This window comes from Cyanistes caeruleus, chromosome 4 (assembly GCF_971803275.1).
Source record: "Cyanistes caeruleus chromosome 4, bCyaCae1.hap1.1, whole genome shotgun sequence".
In the NCBI taxonomy this organism is placed as follows: domain Eukaryota; kingdom Metazoa; phylum Chordata; class Aves; order Passeriformes; family Paridae; genus Cyanistes; species Cyanistes caeruleus.
Genome location: NC_141704.1, coordinates 38,579,900 through 38,599,810, shown reverse-complemented (window position 1 = coordinate 38,599,810; position 19,911 = coordinate 38,579,900). Strand labels below are relative to the sequence as shown.

The window sequence follows — 19,911 nt, the reverse complement described above, 5'->3', positions numbered from 1 at the left end:
CAGACACGCACAGGTTGGCAGCGCAGCGAGGACCCATCTGACACTGTGCTTCTGCAAATGAGGATTGAAAAAAGTCTCTTGAAACGAGAGGGAGGTGAGGTGGGGGCAGGAGAAGGAAGAACTTCTAGCAATTCACTGCAGAACACTAAATCTTCCCATAGTCAAGCTCGGCTAATGGCAAAGAGTGGTGAAGAGTAGGAATACCTCAGAGAAGAAGAAAGAAGAAAAATAATGTCCCAGAAAAATAATGTAGCACAGACTGTATAGACATTTGAGCTGCTGATGAATCAACATGAATCAGGCCTATTATACTCCAGACCACAGCCATGATGTAAATAGAGGTGATGCAGCAGCTGACTCAGAGGCACCTTGCACATCCTGGGTGAGGTACAGAGCTGGGGACAGCAATCTGTCAGACATACTCAAATAAACTCATAAAACCTGGGCAACAGGCCTAAGGTATTTTGCCCTCTCTAGTTCAAATAACCAGTATGTATCATGCCAACATGTAATGTGCAATGGCTCCCTGCCTTCCTTTAAAAGGGCAGCTTCTCCTTCAGGATTACTTTGTCTCACCACTGACATCACTGACAAGCAGAGGTGCTGTGACTACAGCCTGGCTCACCCCACTCAGAGGACACAGGGACTGGTCAGTACATATGATCTTCTCTCACCATGGACATCTGGCAGCAGAGCCACATGAGGCAGCAAACCACACAGCAAAATACTACAGAACACATTATATTTACACTTTAGCATTAGCTGTCCTGTTTTTACTTTCATGCATAAAAAGAATTTTATGAATTTTTTTTTAACTGATATTGTGCAGGCTGCTGAAAAAGCATGGTACACCACTGAGCCCTGGACAAAGTGCTCCTTTTTTGGCCTTGGATCTCTTTGTGCAATATGTTGTGGCCTTTTTGAATATCATCTCATTGGAAAATAGTAGGGGCTGACAGAGTTGGAATACCAGGGGGACATGCCAGATGGATGGGAACCATGGAATTCAGCACTTTCTTTGATATCTGCGTTACAGCAGCTACAGCGGGGCTGCCTTCTCTTTTGCTCCCTCTGCATTTTGCACGAGACCAGGCACCTGGAATGGAAAAGGGCTCTCAGCGGCAGCTTCATGGCAAGGAAGAAAGAAACAGGTATATGTTCAACATCACTATACAGCCTGCTACCTACTACTGTGGCCCTGATCCTGAGAGATGATACCAGAGCTTTCAAGGATAGTCTCATACCACAGAATGCACTGCTGGCTTTGTCATTGGCTATGTAAGAACAGGCATGGGTACCACAGAAAATTTGGCAGCAGTGTTTGTACCTAGACATCACCCTTTCAGATTTCACAACATTTACGACTAACAAATTGTAACAAGTTGAAATACAGCAGCCTACCTAGTACTGTGTTCACAATTCTTACTTATAATAAGGCAGAAAAGAGTAAAGAAAAGTAACAATAGTGTTCTTCTTAATAAATAAAAATTGTATGGATGTGATCTAACTTTCACTACGTTGAACATAACAAATGTTCAGAGGGCCTCTATCTCTGTTGAACAGTTTTGATATTTGATCTTTGTATTTGTGCAGAATGAGATGTGTGCCAATGCTTGGCAGAGCCAAAGGATGCTTGAAACAGGATTTAAGTCTGAATCATAGAACCACAAAATAATTAAGGTTGGAAAGGACCTCCAGAGCTCACCTAGTCCAACACCCTGCTCCAAGCAGACCCACTGCCAACACCATATCTGGTCACTTGATCAGCTTTGCATTTGCTTTCACAGCACTTTCCTGGGACTGAGGCTTTGGCAGCAATGATGCTTTTGCCAGCTGAAGCCGTTCCTACTCCACCTCCAGTCCTGGTTCTCACAGTGTCCTCCCAGCACAAACATTTGTGTAGTCTCCTAAGGAAGTGAATCAGCTGAAATATAATCTGTACCACCAATATCATAATAATTTTTTCTATTCAGAACAGTTCCCCAGTCCAACATATTCTGTAGTCATACTCACAACCATGGTGGAGGAAGAGCCAGACAAAGACAAACAGCCAAGAGGATGAGGGGAAATGAGGAGGAAAGAGCAATGAAAATGCCTGCCTGAGCTAGAGCTGCAGATTAATGAATTCTGTGTTCATACCAACCCTCAGATAAGCAAGATTCAATTCCTGTTCAAGCCTCTTCACCACTACAATTTTCTTTCCAGGGGTGGGGCAGAGTGATTAAGTATTGCTTACTGAATATTTTCACACCACTGAACTTGTTGGGAAAACTCTATCAAATGTATAGGAACCAGGTGAGTCTGTACATGTGTCAGAAAGAAGAAACAAGCAGAAAGTTGACCTGAACAGAAGTATAAAATGAATAAAATTTTCCAACAGAAATAGCCAGACTGGCTGAGCTACAGAATCTGGGATGTCTCCACCCAACATTTTGTGGAAAAGCATTTGCTTCAAGCCTGAACAAAGTTGGAATGAACTAACCTACCTTCACTCCAGCTTTCCCATCTTCACAGTATTTCTGTATTTGCCAAAAGGACTCAAAACATTATTTAAAATAACTGAAAAGAAGCTCAGTCACTGAACAAAACAATCTAAGGAAATTCCAGAGAAGGACTACTGAAAATTCAGTGATCCTCATTAGTGCTACTGCTAACATTAAAAAAAAAAAAGTAAAAAGACCTGATTAATTCCATCTAGAAGCAGGTATTTAATGCAGACATCTGAGTCAGAAACCAGATCACACAAGTCCCTCTGTATAATCCTTGAAGAGTAGCAAGCACCTCCTGAATATAATTCACTGCAACATCTAACTTATCATTTCTGTATAAGCTCAGAGGTTGAAATTACCATCCAAGCAATACTCAAACACTCACCACTGACCAGTGAGAGGCTCAATGCACTGTCCTGTCACTTTTTATTTTTATTTATTTTTATTTAAGTCTTGCTCTGTTTCTCAGTCTCTCATTTTTACTGGGCAGAGTTCAAAATGCAATTTGAAAGCCAAATACAGATCAAACTGAAACTTCAGATGCCAAAGAATAACTCACTAAAATCAATCCAAAACTGAAGCTTGAAATAATATTTAAGCAACATAATGACATTGATTTGTCCAGAGTTAATACTGCTACCCAGAGTATAATATCCCTATATAGATTCAGCAGAAGCTGAAGTCTCCAACTAGTCCTGACTCTCATCATTATCCTGATTTTAACATTAAATGTATCCTTATAAACCCTTCCAGTCCAACCAAAAGTGGAAGCAGCAATAAACTCCTGGCTCTTAACTATCAAAAATCCTAACTCATTTACCCACATGTACCACAGAACAGAAGGTACCAAGAAGCCACCTTAAGAGCAAGGAGTGGCTTTAACTAGAACCCTGCATTAAACCTTTAGTCTCTGTCTACGCTTCTATCACTGATCACAGGTCCAAGCTGACGGGTGGCTTGAAGAGCCACAGCCCACAGATCAAAGATATCCAAGTACACAATAGACACAATGCACATGTTGTATACACCCTGACATAAACCAAACTGTACTGACAATACCTCTCACAATTATTATCAAGTGTAGAGCTGCATTCCTTTTTAAATAGCATACAGTTCCTAAAACCAAGATATTCCCTTCCTAAAGTGTTAAGAATAACTTAACTTTCCAGGATTGATTCTAAGGACAAGACCTGTATAATCAAGGAAAGGGAAAATGTCCTAATTCCACTTCCTGTTAAACCCCATCCCACAAATTACTGCCTTATTCAGAAAGCCAAACTCACCCTGCTAATTATAAATTATTCTCCTCCAATTAGGTAATGGAAATAATAACAAATGACTTAAGTAACTAATCACAGCTAAATAGTACAGCTTGTATTGTGGATACCAAGTATTCCATACCACAAAAATACTCCCAGAATATGAACAAATAAAGTGCAGTCTGTCTGCATGTACTCCACAAGTAGAAGAGGTTACTGACCAAAATGTAGGTAATTAAAAATTATTTGGGACTGATCTGAAATGCAGTTAATATATCATTCAGAAGCATTCTATTCCAGTGTGTTACTTCATTTTAAAGATGTTATATAGGCTATTTTCTGCGTTTGTTCCATGTTACTGAAAGATTTTACAAGTAGCTAGTTAAAGCGAGCTCTGCAAGACCAGTGAGTAGAATATTTCTGTCTGAATATTTTCTAAATGCATGCAAAGAGAAAAACCAGACTGAAAGCTGATTACACTGCTTTTAAACATGTCCCTGAGTGTCATGTACAGTCTGCACCGTGACTTTTATTATGTAGAAGCAAGATAATCTTTGGTGTCTACTAGTTGGAAGCCTTCAAACAGCATATCTTTTTCGTATTACTAGTCCTGAATACAAAGAAAAATTTAATAAAAACTCCAATTAGGAGCACTCCTGGATATGAATATGCTCAACAGGGTTTTGCAGTTTGAAATCCAAGTGCTAGCATATTTATCTTATAAATCAGAAAATTCTGGCAGCTAACTAGTGAGATTAGAAAAGGGCAGCAACAAATGAAAGCAACCTTCATTCTGCCCCCTGGCTAGCAGATTATTTGTAATAGTTCATGGATGAAAGGACAAGAGAAAGATACCAAAACTCTGCCTTTGCAATGCAGTATTATAATACTCTTGTGTGCTCATAAGCAGAACTACAGTTACCATATAAGAGCAGGAATTATGAGGGAGGATGAAAGATTAGATGCCCCTTCTGCTAAGGAGGAATGGCCAGTGATTCAAACACTCACCTCTAGTCACTCACCTTCAGTTTCTTGCCCTGTCAAGAGACCGGCTAATTGTGCCTTCTCCTGTAAAATGGCAATAGCAGAACATCATTACTTCGCAGGCAGGGCAGAAGGATGCCTGGAGGCAAGAGGTGTTGAGATGATATGAGTATAGCCAGATGTGTAACAGAGAGGATTTGTTTGCTTAAAGCAATGGCTGGGTGCTTTAAGATGCAATGGTCCTGCTCCACCACTTTCTTTCTCTCCCTTCCTTGTCTGTTTCCCCTTTCCCAAAGACAGAGGAGATTCAGCTCCTCCCTTGTCTAACTTATTATGCTCAACCTGCAAAATAAAGAAAATTCAACTTACTAAGCAGCAAAACCCCCATACTTTGCTTCTGTTTTGGAATTATTTTATGATTTAGTGCTGCCAAGTTGAATTAGGTTGCTGTACAGTTAGATGAGTTCTAGAGACAGTGAAGAGGACAGCTGGAACTATGCAGCCTGATGAGGGAGGAACAGAGCATGAGATAGCAGCAGGATCTTCCCTCTTTAGCATCAGCAATTCACTAGACTGGGAGCTATAGCACATAACTCTCCTTGACTGATGCACCTCAGGTGCATAGGTACCGAGAAAAGGAGCAGCTGCTCTTTGCTGGGAGTGGTGATCAAAGCCTCATCCAGCACAGGCACCAGAGCTCCACGAGACACCAAGAGATTGACAAAGAGCTTGCAGAAATATAATAGAGCTGGAGCTTTATATGATACTTTTTAAAGAACTGAAACAATTGCAGACCAAATACGTTGGCAGGAAAGTTTACTGCCAGCTAAGAATACCCTCTTTCTTCTCCTCTACCAGAGAAGTTATTAAGTCTTGATTTCAATTGACTGCACAGTGCTACCCCACCAAATTTGACACTGTTGTTCTGTTTGTTTGCAAATAATATCATATTCCCAATCTATTTTAAGAATAACACGCTTCAAGGACAGCCTGTGCATTTAAATAAGGGTGTACCAAGTGGCCATCTTCCACAAGAGAAAGCTTTGGATCTGTGCAGTAGAACTTAGTAAAGACATTATTGGTTGACTAGATGCCTTTGCATCCAGTGGGGCCCAACAGAACATCCAGTGCCACATTAAGAATTGTTAGTTTTGGAATAATGTTCCAGAAAATTATAATCACTGTATTAGCAGAGTAACAGCACATACTGCTCTTACATCTTACGCCTGGGAAAGCTAAGGCTGTCTCCCTTTGATGCACAGAAGCTTTCTCAATCTGAAGCACACCATGCACCTTGCTCAGGAATATTTTCCTGATTACCACTGAGTCCATGTGTGAGAGGGCAGAGATACATACCTACAACACATCCATCATTTCCCTGAGTCCTGGATGAGACCTGGGTGAATACAGTTAAAAGCATGCCCAGAAACATGCAGAAGCAGCAAGGACCAGCATGAGGCTGTTGGCACCACACCTGCTCACCTTCCACTTGCCAGCCTGCATGACTAAGCCTTCATTTAAAGCAGGATCCCTTGGGAACCACTGTCAGCACACATTTGGAGCACAACCTGTACTCACAACTCTGGCTCTGTGGCCAGGTGTCCTAATTCCTCTGCTGCCAGGCCCCTATGGACTGACACAAATTACATTATTAATGCCTGGCTATAGCTGCTGGAAGCAGATTTATTAAGCAGATAGAATGCACCACCTTGAAGAAGAATATATATTTTACCTCTCACAGTACCTACCCTGCAGTATTTATCCCTATGGTGGTGAATTACACTGAATGAAGAAGGCAATCAGATCATAAAACCTGCATATATTCCTGCACAGTGTGATTAACAGAGAAAGGAAATCACAATTGCTCACACCTGCTATATACATTTTTCCATATGCTTACAAAGAATGGTGATTACATTTTGTTTTCTCACTTTCAAAAGACAAATATCATCTGTCAAGCTTCAAGACTAGATCAACCAGCTTTCTATTCTCAGGCAAATTCCAAAATAGCAGCATTCAAAGGGCAGAGAGCACACCTAGCAATATGTGCTGCAAAGCTCCCAGTACACTAGAAATGCAATAAATAAATGATCATAACAGTAAAGCTGTCTTGCATGTAAATAACAGTTCACCTTGATGTTTAAATTTAGTAAGCAATGTTTCCCACTGCACACAAGTTTTGATGCACCTATAAGGCCAAATCATGAAGTGTTGTTCTGATGATCTTATCATGGGGCAAGAAATGAGACATAAAAACTAGGTAAGGACAATTTAGGAAACTGAAAGAAATAAAAATATACTCCTGGGAAATTAAAACAAAGCAAAGTAAGTGCCTTCATGACAGTTCATAGAAGATTCAGGGTAATCTATTAGCTGCTAAAAAAATTATATAGAAAGGAGAACTGGCATCACCCAATTTTAGGCACTTCACAAGCAAGCAATTCTCACCATATCCAGCACAGAGGGAGAAGTTCCTTCACTGGCTGATCAGGACTCTCTTAACTCAGGTGGTTTTGGTTGCTTTTTCCAGGGTCTCACTCTCTAATAAAAAGAAAGTTTAGGCAGGCTGGTTGGTTGATGTTGTGGCTGAAGCCACAGGATTCAACAGCTGGACTGCCTCAGACACCATGAATGCTTGCCCTAAGCACCTAATGCAGACAAAAAAAATGTCTTTTCTTCCCTGATACTGCATTAATCTGACAGTCTATATTCATATATTATTTCTCAAATAAAAAGTTTTGAAATTAATTCAGCTGGTTTTGTTTGGTTTGGGGTTTCTTTGGTTGGTTGGTTTTGTTTTTTGGTTTTTGTTGGGGTTTTTTCATTGGGGTGTTTTCATTTGCGGGGGGAGGTGGTTTTTTCTCTGAAGATCAATGTAATTTAAACATACCCAGTGCAAAAAAGAAGGCTAGTAATATGAAAGGCAGAAAGAAATAAATCCCTAAAAGGTAGTTCCATTTTCCCCTGACATAGTAGCCTACAGGGTCCTAGGTAGTCACTGCTTCCCACCAGGCATCTTAAGAAACTTCAGACACTTTCTAGAAAAAAGAAGCCAAAATCTGGGGTCCATCTTTTTAATTTTTTAATAGCTAGATAATTTCCAGGCATGTGTTTAACTCATTATTTTTCAGAAACTTTTCATTTGGTTATATCTCTTCTTAGTGAAATTCCATTTTCTGCCTTCTTCCAAAGGTTCCGTTTGGTTGTTTTATCTGGCACATTGAAAAACTGTGATGGAGATAGGACAAGGTAGTTTTATAGTGCTGAAGTTGGCTGGTCTGGAGTGTCCTGGGCTGCCTGCTGCACTGGGGCTGAGCACACAGCTCTAACCTGGTCATGTCTCCCAGACAGACCATCACAAACGTCACTATCTAAAACCCAAATGCACATACCTCTAATCTTTGGAAGTACATGGAACCAAATGCACAGAATAATGTTCAGGTTTTTAGCTTAAACTATACACACAGAGAAACAAAATGTAATTCCACCAAATAAATGCAGCCTAAGGGGAAAGAGAAGGAAGCTGGAGAGGTCAAGAGGACCAGAGTGGACAGCACATTGGACAGAAGCAGTAACACAGCAATGTCCTTCCTTCCCCTCCTGCTTTACAGCTGGGTTAGGTTACCCCTTTACTTATACAGACTCACTTTACTCTAGAGTTCTGTACTCCTGCTCATCGGTGGGAATACCAAAATCCAACAAAACAAAACAGATGCTCAGGTAATGGCCTAAGCAGGTAAACATGAATGTTAAGGGTTTCTATTCTCTTTAGAGCAAGGACAGTTGGAAACACAGGGCTGACCAGAAACACAAGCCCTGATGCTACCTTCTGAGCACTACTTAGTTTGGCTCATTTGTAGTTCAGTCCTGCCTAAACCAGCTATATTTTCTGCATAAAAGAATTATCTTTTGCTAGATGTCACCTAAACCTGTACAGCATTATCCCTATCCCTTTTACTCTTCATGTCCATTCCCTTATCAGTCACACACTCTTCACTTGTTCATAGCAGTGTGGTTTGGTAAAAACATTTCTTCTTATTTGTTATTTTTCCAACTCTGTGCCATTCCTATTCCGCTAATACTTGCTCCAAAGCAAAATATTCAGCAGAACATATAATGTATATCCAGCAGGAGCTGCTGTGTAGTGTTCTCTGTCAAAGACACAACTGCAGCTAAGACTGTTATTCTTGAACTCAGGTAACGACAGCAAGAGTTTTCATCACCAGCTTCATTATTGCAAGGAACACTAATTTCTTATTTAGTTTTTCAGCTAATACCAGTTTGATTGTCTAGTTTTGCATAAAAATGCACACAACGTTAATATTCCATGGTTTTAATCCATCCTCTAGGACATTCTTCTTTCTCTTCCAAGACATCTTATTTTTTTATCTTTTTACACTGAAAAAAAGAAGAATTAGGAATTCTTTTCCTTAATTAAGTATTTTCTGTATTGCATCTAGATTTTTTTTTTTTAAAAAAAAGCCCTATAAGCCTGAAAATCCACACTGGCACCAAACTGAAGTAGAAAGTTTTTAAAATGCTTTTAAATTTTCTTTCAAGACAGAAGCAAGATTACAGTGTTTTTCCTGGCATGCCTTGTCCCCTTTGAAATATGGAGACTATTCTTGATATGTTCTTGTTTTCCTTGTATTTTATTTTAACGAGATGTGTCCTTTGGGAATGCATCATGAATCCCTTTTCATAGTCTTGCTCTATCATCTTACTGTGGTATCTCTCCAGTGCCAAGCATGCAATGTATATTTTTGTTAAATGTTACTTAAGTGAAGTTCAGAAATTTTCGCAGACCCACGCAAGTGTCACAGACTTTGACACCAGATGTAATATCTAGTGATAACCCTAGAACAAAAAAAGAAAAAAAAAGTGTTTTTTGCAGAAAAGCCAGGTAAACAAGTGTTGGAGCTGTTGAAATAACACGAAAACCTTCTTAAAACAGACTCATTGAATTCAATACTTAACTTCTCAGTTATGAGTTGTTCAGAAATGTCAAAAGTCCCAACACCCTGTCCTAACAGAATGCTGCAAAAAACAGTTTCAAAAACTTGGCTGACAGGAGATAAAGGAATGTGGACACATGGATAGAAGTAAAAAATGTGTTGGTAAAGATAGGTGCATTTGATCAGAAAACAGTAACAGTGTGACTTTAAAAATCTGTCCCCTAAATTTCACAGGATCATGATTTTTAAGCCAATATCAGGATCCTCTAAAGGGCCAAACTGATAACCTTACAGTGATTAGGCTGCCTGTACTGAACACATATCACAGATGGTGAGAAGTCCATGCAATACATTGGTTAAATACAACTGTAATGACTGCTTCAAGGCTTTCTAAAGCTTAAATGTGTTCATGGATACTGGCCAAAAGGAGAAACAAAGAGCTATGTAGGCTGTTTGGAACAAATCGTTACATTAGCCCTCACAGATCCTTTCAGTTGTGGATATAGTTTAGAGGTTAAATTTTTTCCTAATGTTTAAAAAATTCAAAACAAAATTAGTCTGCACTAGCAGAAAATTAAAACCTTGTCAGGAATACTTCAGGATATTCAGTGAATGTGACAGACAAACAGTTCATCCAGCTTGTTGGCAGCTCATGTTCAAATCCGTTATTGACACTCTTCTATTTTTCCACAGCACTTGAGGACCTCCTGAACAAAAAAGACCTGAAAAAAAAAAAAAATTACTTCAGGAACGGTAATGATCTCCACTTGTAGTTTCAAACAATTCAGTTTCTCTTCTCTCATTGTTTGATGCAAATATAGCACAGAGTACTATAAAGCAAAACTATATTCTCAGTTTCCCTTTGATACAGCTTTCTGGACATCCACAGCTTATGTAAATCATGTGAGTTTTCTTGCTTGTCAGTTCCAAGTTCAGACTGTCTTGGAATTTTGAAATATTTGTAAGAGAATTGTATCATCCTATTGCATCCCTCCGAAGCTTCATTTCCCTTTTTTTCCTCTTCTTCCCCAAATAAATAAAAATTAATAGTTATTGTTGCTATTCATGAAGAGGATGAATTCCAGGGTTATATGATGTGGCAAATAAACAGAAAAACTACCCTTCTTCTTATGCAAGCTGAACACAAGCCATACATACATTATGCTAAATTTGGTGTAGAGAAAGCAAACCTCGCAAATTCTTGGCAACCTAATTCCATCACTGCTTGCAGGTGAAATGAGATGACTGGTAGTGATATGAAGGCTGAGAAGAAGAGGGGGTTTTAAATTACATATACTTGGTAATTCATTGTAGAAACTAAGCCTAATAGGTACAGCTGCTTCATGGCTGTGAAGATGTTTCACATGGCCAGCACTGCCCTTGACAGCAGGTGGGGTTTTGGATAAACAGCATCAGGAAGCAGCTAGCAAAAGACAAAAGAAACACTCTTGGAAAAGCTATGTTGGAATTTGATCAACATGTTTTCCAGACAGCTCAGCTCCTAAGAGAAACACAGATTACTTCAGTTCAAAAACAATATCCAGCTGGGGAAAAATCCCAGAGATAAAAAACTACACAGCAGTAATGCTTGGTCAAAAGGGCTTGAGCCACTCTAATCCTTGTGTGATACATATCAGCCACTGCTTCAGTTTTAGCACCTGAAGACCCAGTGTGAGACTTCAATCTGGAAAAGAATGAAAGAAAGGAGAGGGATATCCCACAGAAATACTGCTTCCTATGTGGGTTACTCCTGGGAGCACTCTAACTGGGGCCCTGCCATCCCTCCCACATGTTGCAGAGTCAGCAGTGCAAGGGCAAGATTCAGCTGCTGTGAGAACCACTCCTGGATGGATGCAGGTCTAAAACCTATTTTTAATATGTAGGATTACTTCCAGTGAACCACTGTTCCTAAGGGATTCAGAAGTTTGGGACCCCAGACACTTATTTGAAAAGCTGCTTGCAGAGAGAGAGACAGGATGAGGTAAAACAGACAGTAGCTTCATTCTGCACATGCAGCATGATTATCCATCTCCAAAGAAAAGCTTTGCAGAAAACAGGGCTTTCTCAGAACAGTTGCAGATTTCTGGATGAGTTTCCACTGGAATTATCCCCAGACAAAGCTCACTATCTTCTACTCTGAATGTGAGTCACACACATACATACAGAACCACATGCAGATAATATAACTATTTTAAAAGGGGCCAAAAATAATGAGAGCACAAAAGCCCTCTTTAGAATGAATGGGAGAGAGAAAACCATATCTAGCAGATGACAATTCCACCAGTTAATGCACTTCTGGAAGACATTCAACTCTGTGATGTGCAGCATATAAGAACCAAAACAAAACTTACATAACATTGCATTACATTGACATAGTTTTCTAGGTAGACGCACTGGCTGGAATTCATATAAACATATCCATGGAAAAATAATATCTCATCCACATGTACAAGATTTACCAAATAAGAAGAAGTACCACAGCACTTGGCAATTATCATAACATGCACTTCATAAAGTGTAGCTATGAAAAACAATATCCAGTGTTTCCTAATAGGAAATAGCTAATATGGGTAAAAGTGGGTTTTATTCCATTGTCTCCTGCCTTGCAAGGAAACAATCTTATTCCATGGATACTACACAACACACCTCACACAAATCTAGGCTTGGTAGCGCTCCATATTTTGGTTTTGATACAACACCAGGACATATTTCACATTGTCCTAATTTTTACTTTGCTCCATGTAAAGCTATTTCGGAAGTATTTAAATCTCAACCTCCCAAACAGAAACTTTAATTAACATTTCAGCTGTGAAGACTATTTTTAAAAGAGTTATAGTGCATCTTTTATCCTGCTAAGGAAAAATCCAAAACATTGAAACTGCATATTAAACATTACAAAACAGAAAGTGAAGGTCACTAGCAGCCTCATCTGCAAGCATGTGTAAGTATTTTTATACTTGGTGAGTAAGAACTAAGCAAAACCTAACCAAGGCATTTGTCAGCAAACTTGTATAGTTGCACAACCCCTTGGAAAAAGACATAAATTAACCCAGCCTTTGCTGAAAATTTAGAAACATCGCTTCCATTATATTTCAGGGTCTGCAAAATTTTTAAAAATATTCTAAATCAGATGTTAGTGACTTCAACATAAACCCTTGATAAAGAGTTGAGCAAAGCATTCTTCTCTTCTTTTCATATTTTTCTTTTGTGGTGAAAAAAAAGGCATGAAATTTTTCCAGACACCTTGATCCGAATAGATTAAAGGAAGAAACTGAAGGAGTGCCTGATATTACAATAGACTCAATGTAAAATGAATTTTAACTCCCCAGCCTTTGATTGCTCCTATTCAATCCAGATACCTATGCTTCTTCTGGCCCTTTTGCTATCACAGCAATCTGCTCAAATAATTCTCTCAAGCTGTGTCTATACTGTGGGAACCAGCAGTATAGTGTTTTTTAAACGAGGTTTAGGCTGGTTTCACAAAACCAGTGTTTTGTAACTTCAGGTGTAGGCGTATCTGGCATGTCTTGTCTTGACCAGGGGTGTATCAAGACCTAGGGATACTTGTTGGCATCCAGCTTACAAGGAAGGAAGGAAAAGTGTACAATTTGCTTTCTCTTCATTTTTCATCCTGCTGTAAGAAGAGAATGTAGGCAGGCAGAGTGGGAGAACATCACCATGTGGTCCAGTAGGTGCTGCCATCTAGACCTTGTAAGAAACTGTACAAGAAAGTAAATAATAAAATTAATCCTTAATAGTGGTGCTTATCCATGACTATGCACATCCTTAAATGACTAATTACTCTACAAAGTTACAGGCAAAAACATAACTAAATATCTGTCCACATGACCTTTTTATGAGGGCACATAGTGATAGGACAAGGGGCAATGGCTTTAAATTGAAAGATGGTATGTTTAGACTGGATAGTAAGAAGAAATTCTTTACTGTGAGGGTGGTGAGGCAGTGCAACAGGTTGCACAGAGAAGTTGTGGATGCTCATCCCTGGAAGTGTTCTAGGCCAGGTTGGATGGGGCTCTGAGCAACCCAGTCTAATGGAAGGTATCCCTGCCCACGACAGTGGGGTTGGAACTAGATGATCTGTCCCTTCCAACACAAAATATTCTATGATTCCAACATCTTTGCTAGCAATTAAATAATTCCTCAGTTGCAAAATTGCTAAAAAAAAAAATCAAGAGAGACTCACAAATCCAGTTAGGTGAAATAACAGAAATCACAACTTCTACACCTGCAACATCAGGCTGAGCAATTATCAGAAACAAGGGCATGATAGTGGTTCTGAGACAACAGCTTTAGTGTCTGGAGCAGCAACAAGACTGAAGCAACAAGACAGAAGGAATCATGAGGAACACAGACACACTGATTTTGGAAATCACTGAGACTTATCACAGCAAAATATTATTCAGAACTGCATGATCATAAATGAAGTTTTCATAAACATTTAGGAAATTACATTCTAGTTAATTCTTAAAATTAGTTAGATCACAACCAAAGGTACTATCCTTATTTCAAGACAAGAAAGATGAAGTGGTAGATGTGTACCACCAAGCACCTTTGTTCTTTGTCAAATCAGGAGCACTCTCCACAGAAAAGTGTGTGCTTCACTTTCAGAGAAATGTCTTGATGCATCTTAAGCTGTAAAGGAAGAAATGTAAGTTCCTTATATATGTTTGAAGTAGAAAAAAAAGATCAGAACTCCCTAAACGTACTAGCCAATCTGTCCAAAGCTCTGCAAAAATCAAAATATTTTCGGACTAGAAGGCACTTCACTTTAAAATGGCACCTAATTTATTTCAGTGAAGCCTCTACAACTTACTGTGGGAGGAAAATCATACAAAACATTTACAGTTGGAGATGCCTGAGATGCCAGAGATGAAAAGTTCCCAAGAAAATCCAAAAAGGGCTGGCAAAGCCAGCTCCTCAAAATTGCTAAAGTAATGCTAGCAGCACTTCTGTTATTACATAATGGATTTTACAGGTATTCAGCCATTATTTTTCAGGAAGAATCAGAACTATTTACTGTCTTATGAAAGTTCCAGATGTGGAAGAATGTTAATTTAATGAGTTTTCAGCTTTATAGTTCTGATTTCAATCATGACTGACTAATTAGCCAGCTTTATCAGTTGAAAGCCAACTGTTATCTTACAGAAAGTTATTGAAACCATTTTTAAAATATCTCCATTCGCTCAGCCAATCTAAATATCAGAATTTTTTTTTGTTTTTTTTTAATTTTATTTTTTTCCCAGAACCGTAGACATTGATTTAAATTATTTTCCTGGAACTGAAAAACAATGCTATGTGCAAGCAGGGTATTAAACATGGTTTAACATCAGAGCAAGAGTTGCACCACAACCAGCAAAAGGCTCTTGTAACACTGTATCCAAGCCAATTGTGTATTGTCCCTTTCCAAGACCTCCGCTGTTCAGAGCCTTTTCAGATTTGCACGACATTCCTGTTGGACATATTTCAAAAACACTGTTATAATGTATAGCTCTTCACTATGATTAAATTTATCCTTTTTTAATGAAGACAGAGATAGAAACTTCTGCTCTAAATTGTGTTTTCTCTAGTTATAAGCATAACCACCATTTTTGAGGCAGAAAAAGACTCCCAAAGGCCACCTGTGCCCCTTACCCTGGATGGATTCCCTTCTTACATAGCCCTCCCTTAATTTCTCCTCTTGTTCTGCTCTCAATATGAATATTTTTTAAATAACTTTTACAGGGTTTATATTCAAGACAAACTTGGTGATTTTCTGCCATGAAAAACATTAAGTACAAAATTCAATGTAGCTTCTGAAAAGAATGTAACTGTCATTACAATATATAACTGTTTCCTTTTTCCCTTCCCCTCCCTTTCCCTTTCCTCTCTCCCCTGCCCTTCTCTCCCCAAACCACTCCTAATCACACTGTTGCTTTACCTTAGTAGTGATGAATGGTGAAACTCTTTTAAGAGTGACTGTCACACAGCACATCCACACAAAATTTTGTCAAGCTATCTCCTCCATCCAGATGCAATGCTATTTTCACTACATCTGGAAGTGGGTTGAGATTCGGTCAGTTGGTTAAAGCATAGTGCAAATAATGCCATGGGTTAAGAGCTGGACTTGAGGATCCCTGTGCATCCCTTCCAACTCTGAATATCCTGTGACATTAGAGTGAATGAACAACTGTTAATGACAACTGACACAAAACTATGACTGTCTTTATTGTTCATGTTGGTCAGTCTGATAATACTGCTCTGACTATACTAAAACCAATGAAGTTATATTAAATTACTACCTGTTGCCACATCCTAAAACTTACATAATTAAGGTTTATGAGCTGCTACATGGGGAATCTTTGAATTTTGAAGCCTCTTCTCACCAAAAAACCTGCAGAACTTTCTCACGGATTTCATTTACAGAAAGTAGAGGCAGATGGGATGAGCTGAGTAAATGTACTCAGCAGGATTCGTGAAGTAATATATCCAAAGATAAAAAATGTAAATTAGTTTTCTTCTTTTTATATTAGAGTCATATACTTCAGTTCAATACTTTGTTGATAGACTCAGTGTAGCTCTTCGTGGATAGACTTCCTCCACATGCCCTCTATTTAGGGAAAATACTTATTATCATTCAAAAATAACAGCTGATCTTCCTTGTCATAATTTCATGGATAGATAGCAGTTTTCCTGAACAGGACAGAACCACCAAGCATGTTGTTGGTGGGTTTTAATAATCTCAAATCATAGTTATTACTTTTCCTGATACTGGTTTTTATTCACACACTGACTCTGCTTCTTGCTTACTGTAGATCTCTGGTCCTACTTTTGTCTGTGGACTTACTGATTCTGCTGTCTCCAACACTTTGGCACTCTGTCCTGCTCCACCTTCTCCCCTGAGTTTCCTTCCTCTCCTCCCTCTAATGATTGCTTTCCCTAAATTCCATTCATTAGAGAGGTCAGGAACAGACAGCATCCCAGCCACATGTGAAAGTGTTTTCTCTGCTTCCCATTTTAGGATAATCTCTGTTCCAGATGTTTACAAGCATTACCTGGTTGTGAATTGCTAGTGTGCATTTGCTCTAAAATAGGCAACAGAGTGCAAGAGTTAAACTGCAAAACACAAACAGCAGAAATTGCCATGTTGGTTGTTACAGCTGCTTGCTACACCTATATTTAGCATTGTCTGGGAATTGACAATTCCCATTCAATGGTGATTTTTTTTTTAGTTCTGAATACTTCACCAGATTTCCATCTCTCTAGCTTAAATTTTCCATCTGGACATCTGCTTTGAGGCAGTATCAGTCATAATGGAGCAACAATGTGTAAAAGTGAATCCAAATAAAAGTCTGCTTTGCCCACATTTTACTCATGTTAGGGAGTGGAGCAACAATGTGTAAAATGAATGGAGCAACAATGGAGCAACAATGTGTAAAAATGAATCCAAATAAAAGTCTGCTTTGCCCACATTTTACTCATGTTAGAGAGTGAAGGAAAACTGTTTCTCTGGGAGTTTTTGTAGCCTCATATTTGGAGATAGAAGTTTGAAGCTTAGCAGGGAATAGCCTGATATAAGAGAACTTTTTCTCACGTACATGGGAGGAAGGGAGTCATGGAGGAGGATAGCCTGGGACAGGAGTCTTAAGGATTGAGTTTTGGAGGAGTAAAAAATGTCAGAATGAAGAGGAAAAAGCTGTCAATACAGGCAGAGGGATTGAAGTCCTCTAAGATGTGGTTCCCTTCAGAGGAGGCATGTCACAATTCTGCTGTAGCAAACATGACACAGGCAAACAAACTCCCTACACTCTGGGGAGGGCACACAGGAAGGGTGGGTCCATGTCCAGTTAATCTAATGGCTTCAGATGGCTCACACAGGCTAGCCATATAATTGCCATCTTGGTGCAAATGCTTCTTAGTGTTTAAAAGTCTCATAAAGTAGGCCTTGTACTGTGAAATGTTTTCTATGCCTCTTTTAAGCCCTGTGAAGTGGCGCAAAACAAACCTGTCACAGAAAAGAAATCTGAGACTACAGAAAAGAACAAGGAAATAACACCATTGTTTGCATCACCCTATCTTCATTTCCCCTGCAATACAATATATTTGCACCACAATATAGTTTTTCAGGAATTTTCAGTATGTGTACTGCAGGAATACATACCATTGGTTTGCAAAGACCTTGTACCTCATTCAGTGCACACCAGATCTTACACAGAGATGCCTTCCAGAGAGCACTATTGGCTCTTCAGGCTTGCTTCTTCTTCTGCAGAAGTTGTAAAGCATGTGGTAAAGTAGATTTATATCTTCCAGAACAGAAAGGATCATTCCACAGCTGAACACTTCCAAGAATAAATGGATTCTATATTTGTCTCTGCCACAGACTTCCACAAAAGGTACTTCGCAGACCTGTGTTCTTTCAGAGATATGTACAGCTCCTTAGTACATGTAAAGAGTGAAGTCCTTGTGGTTAATAAATCCCTTGACTGCGCTTGTTTTTCAGCCAGTCTGCTGTCTTGTCCCCAAGTACCTCAACCAGACGCCTGAATCTCTGCTACTCAGAACACAGGCCAACCAAAAGACTCAGATCTGCAGATGGCTGAACTGGCATGTCCTGACTCCCAAAAATGTGGGAAGGAGTCAGAGTCTGCAAATCCTTCAGCCCCACAGCTAGAAAGAGCAGCCCCACTTAGATCCAGATAATTCTTCTGAAGAAAGCAGAATAAGGAATGCATTGATTACTTTTATCTACCTAACTGCAAAGTCTTAAGTAGAGACAAAGTACCCCTTGAATTTCCTGCACCTGAAACCACTCTTATTTGCTCCTTCTGGTAAACCTGGACAGCCACTGCATGTGAGGCATCCTGTAGCTAAACCACACTTTTTCTCTCTTTCCCAGGGTCCTAGGTGCACCAAGATTCCTTACTGATGTCGATGAAGCTCACCTGGGGCTTCTCCCACCACCCTGCCCAGGGTCTAGGATTTTGTTTCAACTCAGTCCAGAGTCATCAGTCCCTGAGCTAGAGATGCCACTGGAGTGCCAGTCCCTAGCCCTGTCTCTTGCCTGGACTTCAGATCCACACTGCAGTCTTGCCTCCAGCCCTGTCTCTGGCCTCATCTCCTTTTGTTCACAGACTAATACCCTGGATGAATCCTGGATCTGGGTCATTACTCCTCCAGTCTGGAGCTGTTGATGAGGCCTGTTACCAGTACCTTGATATGCCACTCATGTTTGGGTCTCAATGGAAAGCACCCCATTGGTTAAGGCACAGCCTGAACTGTGGTGACTGTCAGCCCTGAGGTCCCCGTCCCACAAAGGAGAATGCTGCTAAGGAGTAATAGACAGCTTGCACTTGGGTTCACTTATAACACACTCAGTCTCCAGCTAAGAAATTGGTCAAGCTGTGACAAGAAATCATTCTCCAGAACATTAGGTTAGACAAGAACTACCCAAGTTCTGCCTCTCCTGGACATAGGGTATATGCCTAATTAAATTCCCATTTGTTTGTTCTTCCATTTTATAACTACTGGTCACTTACAAGAGCCAGTGCTGACTCTAAATCTATGAGAGCCAATGTTCCTCATTCATCTCCCACATACCTCCCCTTTTTGAAGAGTACAAAGTATCATTAAAGCACCTTTTACAAAATGTTTTGGCAGTGCATCAGATCCCTCCAACCCCAAGCACCTTTTCCTTTCAGAAACTGTATCTGAGTTGGACACTGGCACCTATAAAAAGCACTCTCTTGAGTGCCATCTGTCAATGAGCCTTCAGCAAGGCTATAAAATAAGGGCAGTGACAAACACATGCCAAAACACAATGTACGTCAGTTTGAGCATCTACAGAAAATATTCCCCGTGATATAACCAGGGCAGAAATCCTATATGATTCCTCAGCCTCTTTTGCGTCAGCCTCCTATCAGAGTTGGCATTCAGTGTTGGCTTTCCACCTTTTTCCACCCGTCAGCTTTGACAAAGAGAATTTCATCTGCCTCTTTGCCAGTTTTAACACCAGAGTCAAGATGCTGAATGGCCACAATGAGTGCAAACACTGTGATGAAGTTTGAAGTAAGTAGAGACAATGTTTTCCTGGAAAAATGTATTCAAAGCAGATGTAAACCCGCTAAACCTAAAGCATGAACCTGCAATAGGACTGGTGATAGGAAAAAGGCCTGATAATTACGATGTAGGATGCTCACCCCAGCACTGCTACTAACATGCTGTATGACC

General features: G+C 39.7%; 1 long non-coding RNA gene across 4 annotated transcripts in view; it reads right to left on the bottom strand.

The window, feature by feature from the left end:
- The window catches only part of LOC111933666 (uncharacterized), a 102,603-nt gene that overhangs the window by 14,716 nt on the left and 67,976 nt on the right, over positions 1-19,911 (bottom strand). For 2 of the 4 annotated variants that reach the window (XR_015286470.1, XR_015286474.1), the window contains 3 exons: positions 10,269-10,409; positions 7,181-7,273; positions 4,771-4,816 (listed from right to left, as the gene is read on the bottom strand). This is a non-coding gene — a long non-coding RNA (uncharacterized LOC111933666). Of the gene's footprint in view, positions 1-4,770; positions 4,817-7,180; positions 7,274-7,803; positions 10,410-19,911 lie in introns of those variants that run through there. The other 2 variants (XR_015286471.1, XR_015286472.1) reach the window with 2 other exon arrangements.